Genomic DNA, 10,432 nt, shown 5'->3' with positions numbered 1-10,432 from the left:
AATTCTTCAGGAGAAAAGAAAAGTGAAGTTGGACAGGAGAATGAGGGAAAAGGGAGACGAACTGACGAAAGAGGCCATAATTGGGTGCAGGGCTGGGGAGGCCCAAAGGGGAGAGATTTGAGGGGTTTAGAAAAAGAAGCAGGAGTCGTGAATGACAGAAGTCAGAAGCAGGGCCTGAGGGGAGCGTTAAAAGAGTAAAATTGGAATAGAGTTGAAGACGGCAGCCGATGAGTCTAGGTTGACCAGGAGAAATGTAAAAAGTCTCTCAGGGAGGCTGGTCTTATGGCTCACGACCACCACATCGGTGTTTTGGAAAACAAGAGATTCAGGACACCTTCCAAAAGGCTTGGGTCACTTCATCCATGGATGACTACGGCTGGGGACGGTCAGTATAAATCAAAGGGGAATCTACGGGATGAATGGCCAGGGCTGAGTTACCTTGGGGGCAGCTGATAACAGGAGCCTCCCCATGGGAGCTGCTGCAGCAGGACAGGGCAGGCAGAGAAATTTCCTCAACTTCTGTGCACCAGGCCCACGAGCCCACTACTTCAGTTAACCTTTGCAACCACACGCAAGGCCAGGGTCACTGAGCCGCTTTACTACTGACGTTCCGCAGTGGGCTGCAGTCACACTGCCTGCGGAGGAGCAAGGCCTCAACTTGAGACCTGCATGCCAGCAGTGCTCAGTATTTGCTAACGCCTGCTGGCGACCAGGCTGGCTTTCAGAGCACAGCATCCAGACGTTACTGGTGGATGAGATCAAACTTCTGGAGCGGGGCCTAAACTTTTTTTTAGATGTACTTCATTCTATTTCCCCTCTGTACAGACTATGTCGTTTTCCCACCCAAGGTCCAATTGCCATACATCGTCCTACACATCTGCCCCTTACCCCTTTCCTCCTCCTCCCCCGCTTTCCCCTCTGGTATCTATGTGTTTGTTTATCTTCCACATATGAGTGAAGTATTAGGTATACGTCTTTCTCCATCTGACCCATTTCACTTAGCGTGACACCCTCAGGGTTCACTCATGTTGTTGCAAATGGCAAGATTTCATGCTTTTGATAACTGAGTAGGATTCCATTGTATATATACCACATCTTCTTTATCCATTCATCTCTCAGTGGGCCCTTAGGAGGTTGTTTCCAAGTCTTGGCTATTGTGAATAATGATGCAACCAACATACGGGCGCATCTATCTTTGCCAATTAGTGTTTCCACGTCCTTTCGATAAACACCCACAAGTGGAATAGCTGGGTCATATGGTAGTCTTATTTTCAATTTTTTCAGGAATCTGCATTCTCTGTTCCACAGTGGCTGTACCAATTTACATTCTGACCTGCACTATATGAGGGTTCCCTTTGCTCCACACCCTTCCAACACTTGCTATTTCTTGTTTTTCTCATAATAGCCCTTCTGACGGGCGGGAGGTGGTAGCTCACTTTGGTTTTGAATGCCCTTTCCTAAAAATTAGTCATGTTTCATGCCTTTTCATGAGCCTGCTGCCCACTCGTATATTTGCCTCAGAAAAGCGTCTGTTCATAAGTATTGACGTGAGAGACCTGCCAGGTCCTCCTGAATCCACCTGGCCTGTCGCCACCTTTTCTCAACATCACTGTCCTCCAAACCACATGAGAAAAACCTGCCGGAAGCGTCCGTCACACTGCGGGAGAGTGGTGGGTGTGCCTGTGCCCTGGGTCGCGGCTCCACCCGCACAGGACTTGTGTGCCCAAGGGTCCAGAGTCACTCCCTGGGAAGTCTTGTGGGGCACCTGGAGGGGCTGAGCAGGGGAAGCGTGGGGGACAGGAGGCATACAAGGGAATGCAGTGGTTGGAGGGGAGTGATGTGAACAGTAAATAATTACCGTGGGAAAATTGGTAATTTACATTTCTAAAATTATTTTTATTGAGATATAATTCACATGCCAGAAAACTCACCTTTTGAAACTCTAAATTCAGTGGCATTTAGTACATTCACAAGCTCAGGCAACCACCAGCATTATCAAACCCATCACATTTTCATCACCCCTAAAAGAAACCCTCTTAACCATTAGAGGCTGCTCCTCACTCCCTCCTCTCTCCAGACCCGGCAACCACTCATCTGCTTTCTATCTTTACGGACTTGCCTTTTCTGGACATTTCACACATCTGAAATATACCACAATACGTGACCTTTGTGTCTGGCTTCTTTCACTTAGCAGAAGGTTTTTCAACGTCCATCCACGTTGTAGTGTGTGTCAGTCTTTCATTCCTTTGTATGACTGCATAATGGAGCCACCACACTTGTTTATGCTTTCCTCAGTTCATGGACATTTGTGTTGTTTCTGCTGGTCATTTACATTTAATGAGAGCTTATATTGTGTCACGAAGCACCACGAAGTCACTCACCCCATTTCGCCCATAAGGAGACAGGCTTGGAGAGTGTCAAGAACTGGCCCAAGGTGAAGAGGCAGCAACTGGGGCAGCTGGGGTTTCAACTCAGGCAGGCAGACCTCAGAGGTAATAGATTCACAGGAGAGAACGTGAGAAAGGTACAAAAGGGGATTCAATGGAAATTCACCCTTCTCCCCAAGTTCCCCGGCCACCCATTTCCCTCCTCCCTTAGACACATTTACTTTTGCCACGCTGCGGATCCTTCCAGAGAGGTGATTTACACTCCAACGTCGAAGTATCACAGTTTACTCACTAATGCGTCCACTGATTTGAAATATCATTTTTATGCTACACCAAATTCTTACATGTGTTGGAATTACTATTTTCAGAGTTGGCCTGACTTTTTTGCTTATCTCTAATATTTGGCATTTCTCTAGAATTCATTTTCTCTTCTTATAGAATTTTTAAACTTTCCTCCTTCTCTTCTTTCTCTTAAGACATTATCCATTGTGTTCATTCACTCTTGTATTATTTGTAATGTCATCTTCAGATAGGACAAACTACCTGGTATCTTCAAAAAGCTAAGTTATTGAGAAAAAGAGAAACAAAGACAAAGAAAGTGGAGAGAGACATGGAAGGAGAACCCATAGATTAAATCAGACATCCGAGACCTAACAATCAAACGCCAAGTGTGGCCCTAACTTAGACCTAACTCAAACTCTTCAAAACAATTTCTATGACATTTAGGAGACAACTGCGAATTTGAGCGCTGACTGGATATTTAATAATAAACCAGGATATTAAGGAACAAAAGTCTGACATTTTAAATGTATATATCAAAGATGAACAGGTGAAAGTATATGATATTGGGGATCTGCTTAAAAAACTATGGAATAGGGCGAAACAGGGAGGGGTAGAGAGGAGACACGACAGCCATCAGCTGATAAATATTCAAGCTGAAGGAGTTCATGGCTGGTCCATGAACACCACACCATTATGTCTGCTCCTGCAAATGCTTAAAATTTGTGTTAATTGTTAAAACAGGACGACACTGTAGAAGACTTTTTGGCGCTTTCTCAAAGGTTAAACGTAGAACTTCTACACGATCCAACATCTCTACTCCCACCTATACATCCAGAAGAATTCAAAGCAGGGATTTGAACAAATGTTTGTACACCTTGCTCACAGCAGCATGATGCATAAGGGCCAAAAGGTAGAAACAACCCAAGTGTCCATCAACAGACGAATGGATACACAAAATGTGGTATGTACACACAATGGAATGCTATTCAGCCCTAAGAAGGAATAACATTTTGTTACATGCTGCAACATGGATGAACCTAGAAAACATTATGTTCAGTGAAATAAGCCAGATACCGAAGGAAAAATATGTCGGATTCCGCTAACATGAGGCACCTAGAACAGGCAAATTCACGGAGACGTGAAGTAGAATAGAGGTCACCAGGGGCTGGGGGAGGGGAAATGGGGCTGTTAGTTTTTCATGGTGACAGAGCTTTGCTTGAGGATGATGAAAACCGCTTGGTTACAGGCAGTGGTGACAGCTGCACAACATCATGAGTGCACTTAATGCCACTGAATTGTACACTTATGAATGGTTAAAATGATAAACATTGCTTACGTACGTTTTACTACAGTAAAAAAAAAAAAAACATAAGGAATACCTGAGTTCAAGTTTCAATTCTTCCTTTTCTGGGCCTCAGTCTCACCATCTGTGAAGTGAGTCACTGTCACCGTCTATGCTCCGGGCTCAGCGCAGAGGAAGCACTCAGGAGGGGACGTTAGTACCACTCCCACTTCATCAGCAAAGGCCTGCTGTGCGGATTCACTGACTTAACGTGTGTGCACGCACTTTTTAAATGGCAGCTGCTGTACAGGCCTACCTCACTGTACTGTGCTTCGCTCTACCGTGCTTCACAGACGCTGCATTTCTTATGAGACCCTCCATCAGCGACACGATTACAACTTGCTGAAGGCTCAGATGATGGTTCATATTTTTAAGCAATAAGGTATTATTTACTTCAGCTATGTATGATGTCCCTTTAGATATAATACTATCGCAAACTTAACAGACTATGGTATCATGTAAACATAACTTCTACATGCACTGGGAAACCAAATCATTAGTCTGACTCGCTTTATTGCGATATTCACTTTATTCAGTGACCTGGAACAGAACCTGTGATATCTGTGAGGTAGGCCTGTACAAATGTTTACAGACATTAGGTGTTATTGTTTCCGAAGGCTGTGGAACTGCCTAGAAAAAGGATAATTCTTTCCCACTGATAATGCCACACAGGCCAACAGAACATATGTGTTTCTCTATTATATCCAAAGATATTAGGAAACGAAAGCATAAAACTTAGAGAACTGTCTTCTATCAAGATACTTACACGTGCTCTCACAACTGCCCAAAATAAGTACTGAAGATACCATGGATACTCCATTCTTTTCTTTAGGCTACTACTGTTCTTACTAGAAGTTCACTTTACTTTGAAAATATAGAACAGGGGGGCCGTCCCCGTGGCGTAGTGGTTAAGCTTAGTGGGCTCTGCTTCGGTGGCCTCAGTTCACGAATTCAGATCTAAGGCACGGACCCACACCACTCATCAGCCATGCTGTAGCACTGACCCACATACAAAACAGACGAAGACTGGCACAGATGTTAGCTCGGGGCTCATCTTCCTCAAGCAAAAGAAGAGGAAGCGCGGCAACGTATGTTATCTCAGGGAGAAATCTTTCCTCAGCAAAAATATATGTATGTATTTTTTATAATATATACTTTATAAATATACATAGAACATGGAAGTTCATACAATTTCTTAAGCACATACAGAGGTTATTGCCAAATATTATATTTCAATTCACATCTTTACTCTCTTTTTCAGGTAGCAATTAGAAAAGCGTAATTAAGGAAAGCACTTGGTTCCCTTTTTGAAATACTACCCATGAGAGAAGGCCAGCATTACAACTACTGAATTACTATGCTTATTATACCATAAGAATGAAGACGGTTCCTTTCAATTAAGGGTTCCATTTACCTCTGGTTTGTATTAGTGGGGAGTGTGTGTTACATCAATAATCAGTCCAAGTTCTTCACTCTGCTCTCAGATTTTGCTCGAAACAGCCAAGGGGTAAAAACATTCTTCTAGAACAAGATTCTTTTCCAAACTCTGTCAGAGAGAATGAAATAAGAAACAGCAAATGTGTGCTTCAAATCCTTTCTTATACTGTCATTCATTCAAGCCCTATGATGCTAACATACACTGTGATTCACAGGAAAGTTTCCACCCTTCTGGAAGTTACAAGCTAGATTACAATCTTTTCCCCCAGAGATTAGAGGGAAGAAAATAAGCTCACTTCTAGAGATTTACTTCTGTATTTGTGTCACGGGGGGACCTAACCAGACTGTAAACTCCCAGAAGGCAAGGACCACATCAGTGTTGTCCACCACTGTACCTCCAGCTCCAAGCGGAGTGCCTATGAGTAGGCACTTATAAATACTCCTAGAATATCTAAATAAATGAAGGATGGCTCTTAGTGCTAAATATTCTTTTATGTATTTATCTTATTTATGTACTCTGTTCCACTGATCTGTGGTTACCCAAGGGCCAGCAACACATCTTTTAAAAAACTGACAGAGGTGGTCGGCCTGGTGGCGTAGTGCTTAAGTTCACCAGCTCTACTTCGGTGGCCCGGGGTTTGCAGTTTGGGATCCAGGGTGTGGACCCAGCACCGCTCATCAAGCCGCACTGTGGCAGCATCCCACACAAAATAGAGGAAGACTGGCAGAGACGTTAGCTCAGGGCCAGTCTTCCTCACAAAAAAAATTAAAAGTAAAAAACTAATAGACTCATTTGTAGAGCAGTTTTAGCTTCATAGTAAAACGGAGCAGAAAGTAAAGAGTTCTCACTTTAACCATCTCTCCTTCACCCTACACAGCCTTTCCCACCATCACCATTCCATACCAGTGTGCTCCATTTGTTGTAATCAATGAAGCAACATTGACACATCATTATCAAAGTCCATAGCTCACGTCACGGGTCACTCTGTGTTGTATAATCTATGGGCTTTGGCCAATGTACAATGACATGCATTTACCCCTAGAGTATCAGACAGATTAGCTTCACCACCCGAAAAATCCCCTGTGCTCCAGCAACACTTCTAGTATGGCTTAACATTTGGTAGGGCTAGGCAACCCTTTTCTACCTTCTTCCTTTTCAGAATTTTCCTGGCTATGTAAGTTTCTTTTGCTATACGAGCTTTAGAATCAGATGATATGAGATGATGTTAAATTTACAAATTAACTTAGGCAGATTTGACAGATCTACGATGCTGAGTCTTCTACAGAACACTGCGAAAGGTTTGAAGACTGTATTAATTACAACAAGGCGTACAATCTCTCCTGTCAGTTTCTTCCAGACTTGGAGCTGGAGGATCATGACCATCTCCAGCTATCTGAACAACAGCCAACCTGAGGTAACTCATTTAGTCACAAACCCCTTAGGAAGCCTTCCTTGATTAACCCTGTCTGTTGTCATTTCCCCCTCCTTTCCATTCCTAGGCATTTCTGCTGTGGTATTTCTGTGACACATCATTTGCCACTTGACAGTCCACTGTGCCTGACACTCGACTGCCAGGTACTGAGGCAGCTTTGCCTTGGGTGACTTCCCTCAAACACCCAGGACACCTTGTCCCATTCCACTGCCACGCAGGGGTCATTCATCTCCCTACCTCTACTGCGTGAACAGGGACTGCACTGGGAGTGGCCCTGCAGCTTCGCAACCCCCTTGATGGCGCCTTAAACAGTCCCAACACTGAAGAGTGCACACAGAACTAGAAGAGGCTTCCTATAACCACGTCACACAGGAAAGATGTTGGCTGTGCGGAGGAAAGGAGACTGAAGACTCTTCCTGCTTCTCCCTGCTGGTGTCCTTGAAGAAAAGGGGCTGAGCAGGGACCCGGGAGAACCTCAGGATCCCCCTGGAGAGACCGTGGAGCAAGGACCGAGGAGTGAGGACAATCGCCGAGAGGAGGAGGAAAATAGGAGGAAATTCACAGGCACCGCCAATGCGGGTGTGGGTGGGCCGTCAGTTCACTCATTCAACAAAGACTGGGAAGTAGTTACGATGTGTCAAACACTAAGCTTGGTGTTGCTGGATGTGAATCAGAACCATTTGTCTGTCTATGAAATCACTCACGTTTAAGTCCAGAGATGCAGAAGAATTGACAGAGTAGGTGAAGAAGAAAGAAACCCTGACCTATGAGACACAAATTAAATAAATTCCCAATACGTTGAAAGTGGGCTCTTCCTGACACTAATCCACACTCTGCCGGGCAGGGTAACGAGACATGGAATCTCTTCTCACCTTCTTTAAGTCGGTCAAATGCTTTCCCCACAAATTCCTTGTTTAGTTAAAAGAGAAACACAATTTTTCAGTTTCGATACTGAAATCTTGACCTTGCTGATCCGGGGCATTTTCGTGGTTGTGAGGATGGGATGGGAGGGGTTTTACTGGCATTTAGTGGCTGACGGGCATGGGTATAACACATCTTGCCAAATTCAGAACACTCCCACAAGTGGGTCTCACACCTGGATGACTTTTCAAAGTCTTATTCAACATCCATAGAGGTGAAAAACTGTTCACAAGTATCTAAGCCTTAGAACCTAACTCCATTTCACACATAAACACAAAGGGTTTCTTTGCAGTTTTCACGGACATTGAATGTCCAGCATAGAAACCATCTTATCATCCTAGTGAAGACTGTACTTTGTTTTCTTTGGAAATCTACTTAGCGCAGCTCACAATCATTGAAACTCCTGCCACTAAGGCAACATACCCACCCAGATCAGTGAGCATGGGCAGCTTTGGCATTCATGGTGCAAGCAACTGACAATTCCTTTATTTTTAGTGAAGCCATGCCCAAACATTGACATATGGAAATGTAAACACATATTACTCTATTCTAAATTACTTTATTTTATTTCTCCTTTATTTTATAGTTAGAGCATTACACAGATTTTTTCCCTTAAACTTAAGTGTGGAAGCAAGTTGTGTATATATATGAATTTCACTTCAGGAGAGTAAAGGGGATATTACAAAATATTACCATAAAAAGTGGAAATGGAGTCAGATAGGGTGGGAATCAGAGTTCTGCACGGTGAATTCAGATTTCTGAAAGAATACTGAATTAACTTTTCTTATCTTTTTGATAGGAACTTTGAGAACAAGGACACAAGTCCTAGCTATCCGCTGTCCAACTGGGAGACAGTCTTTCCATTTTCCAGTCTTTCTATTAATACACTTTCTGTGAGCCAAATTTGACATCAGACTGTCTCCCTGCGTACAACGGGGCTCCTTGAAAACAGAATTCACAGCCCACACAGTGGGTCCCCTCTGCTCTCTGCTTGGCATCTTGCTGCTCCCCTTCTTCAGCCCCACCTAGTGACCACCTGTTCTCCCCTTCTTCCTGTTCCCCATCTTGAAAAGATGCAAGGCAACCAAACACAGCAAAGGTCTCCACAAACAAGGCCTAAGACCACAGATGGCCAGCCCTTCTCTAGCCCTGATAAGCCAGCCCAGTCCTGAATGCTAAGGTTCATCGATACTCACACGCTGACGGAAATCGTTTAGATTCAGTTCTTTCACTTCACGGTTTATTTTTAGTTCTCATACAACTGAAGTCATCAAATTCATTACGTGCGGACCTTCCAATTCATATTTTAAAGGAAGATCAGATGGGAAAGGGGCTGTGAACTTCACTTAGTGCTAGGAGTCACACTGAAAAGTAATCTTTCAGCTGACCTCTGCAGGATGAGGGAGAACTCACCGAGGTCAACCCAGTGAATCTGAAGCACAGACAGTGAGGGCAAAAGGGGCACAAGACCGGGCCGAAGAAGCAGAGAGGATTCTAGACCAGGCAGACTCTTCAAGGCCAGGGTCAAGAGTTCGTTTTCACTCTTAAAACAACGTTTTTGAGTGATGTTTCTGAGCAATGTTCCGACTTGCATATTAAAAAGATTTCCTGCGTGAAGAATGCACTGGAAGGAAACGACAGTGGATACACGCACACTAGTCAGGACCTACATGCAAAAGAACAGGCACATTCCGTATGAGGATGCTGAGGGAAGTCAGGGGACAGGTTCCAAGATATTCAGGAGGTCAAATGAAAGGGACTTCATGAGGTATGAGCTGGACGAAAGGAAGGTCTCAAGGAATAAAAACGAGCTCACTGCACACAACAGCAAAGTCTCACAATTAATCGTTTGAACGTGTAGAGGAAGAGCTCTCAGATGAGACCCGGTAGGCAGCTACTGCCGCCCTTTGTGATTCCCGGCAACGACACAATCCAACATTTTCCGCAGAGAGTTCAGCGGTTGCGGAGGCCTTCTTCACTCACACCTGGTTCTCATCACTCACATTTTCCGTGCCCAAACAACACAGTTTGAGGAACTGAGCGGGACTCAGTTTCGATATTTAAGTACCGTCCCCAGCACTGACAGACCATCCTAGAAAGCAGTCCCTCTGCACTTGACCCGAGCAATGGCCAGAGCCTCGCTTTTAAAAGGATGGGGAGAAATCAGAACATCTCATACCGTCCGTTTCAGCCACTGTACGCGGAGCAGCCAGACGGTCAATGCCTCCGAGAAAGGGGCGGAGGGGCCAAGCACGCGGCCTCAACAGTGACAGGCAGAGACCCCAGTGGACGAGACCCAGACCCAGAAGCTGAGAGGCGGCAGGGCTACGCCCAGGGGCCAAAGCGTCTTACCTTTCGGGAACGTGGTTTCTGCCCTTCCTCTTGGCTGAAGAAGGTCCGGAAAAGAGGGGTCCGCGGACCTGGCCGCGGCGGGCATGAAGCCATTGCCTCATGTGGGCCCCAAGATGCCCCCCTGCCGCCAAGACTGACAGACTCCCCAGTCCGGCGCCCTCGGGGTCAGAACAAGACCCCCAACCGCAAGAACCTGCATAGCAAACCAGGCAGCGCCCAAATCCCTGCCACAGCGCATGCGACACCGCCTGGCCTGATGACTTCACCAGGCCGGCTGC

General features: G+C 45.1%; 1 long non-coding RNA gene across 1 annotated transcript in view; it reads right to left on the bottom strand.

Annotated features, from left to right (window-relative positions):
* Positions 1 to 10,412, bottom strand: part of LOC138917663 (uncharacterized) — a 53,794-nt gene extending 43,382 nt beyond the window's left edge. Inside the window, exons 1-3 of the long non-coding RNA XR_011425973.1 lie at positions 10,155 to 10,412; positions 5,426 to 5,557; positions 2,382 to 2,485 (exon numbers count right to left, since the gene is read on the bottom strand). This is a non-coding gene — a long non-coding RNA (uncharacterized lncRNA). The remainder of the gene's footprint in view (positions 1 to 2,381; positions 2,486 to 5,425; positions 5,558 to 10,154) is intronic.
* Positions 10,413 to 10,432: the final 20 nt, after the last annotated feature.

The sequence above is a fragment of the Equus caballus genome, chromosome 15 (assembly GCF_041296265.1).
Source record: "Equus caballus isolate H_3958 breed thoroughbred chromosome 15, TB-T2T, whole genome shotgun sequence".
Lineage (NCBI taxonomy): Eukaryota > Metazoa > Chordata > Mammalia > Perissodactyla > Equidae > Equus > Equus caballus.
Note: the sequence above shows the minus strand (reverse complement) of the source record. Positions and strands in the feature narration are given on the sequence as shown.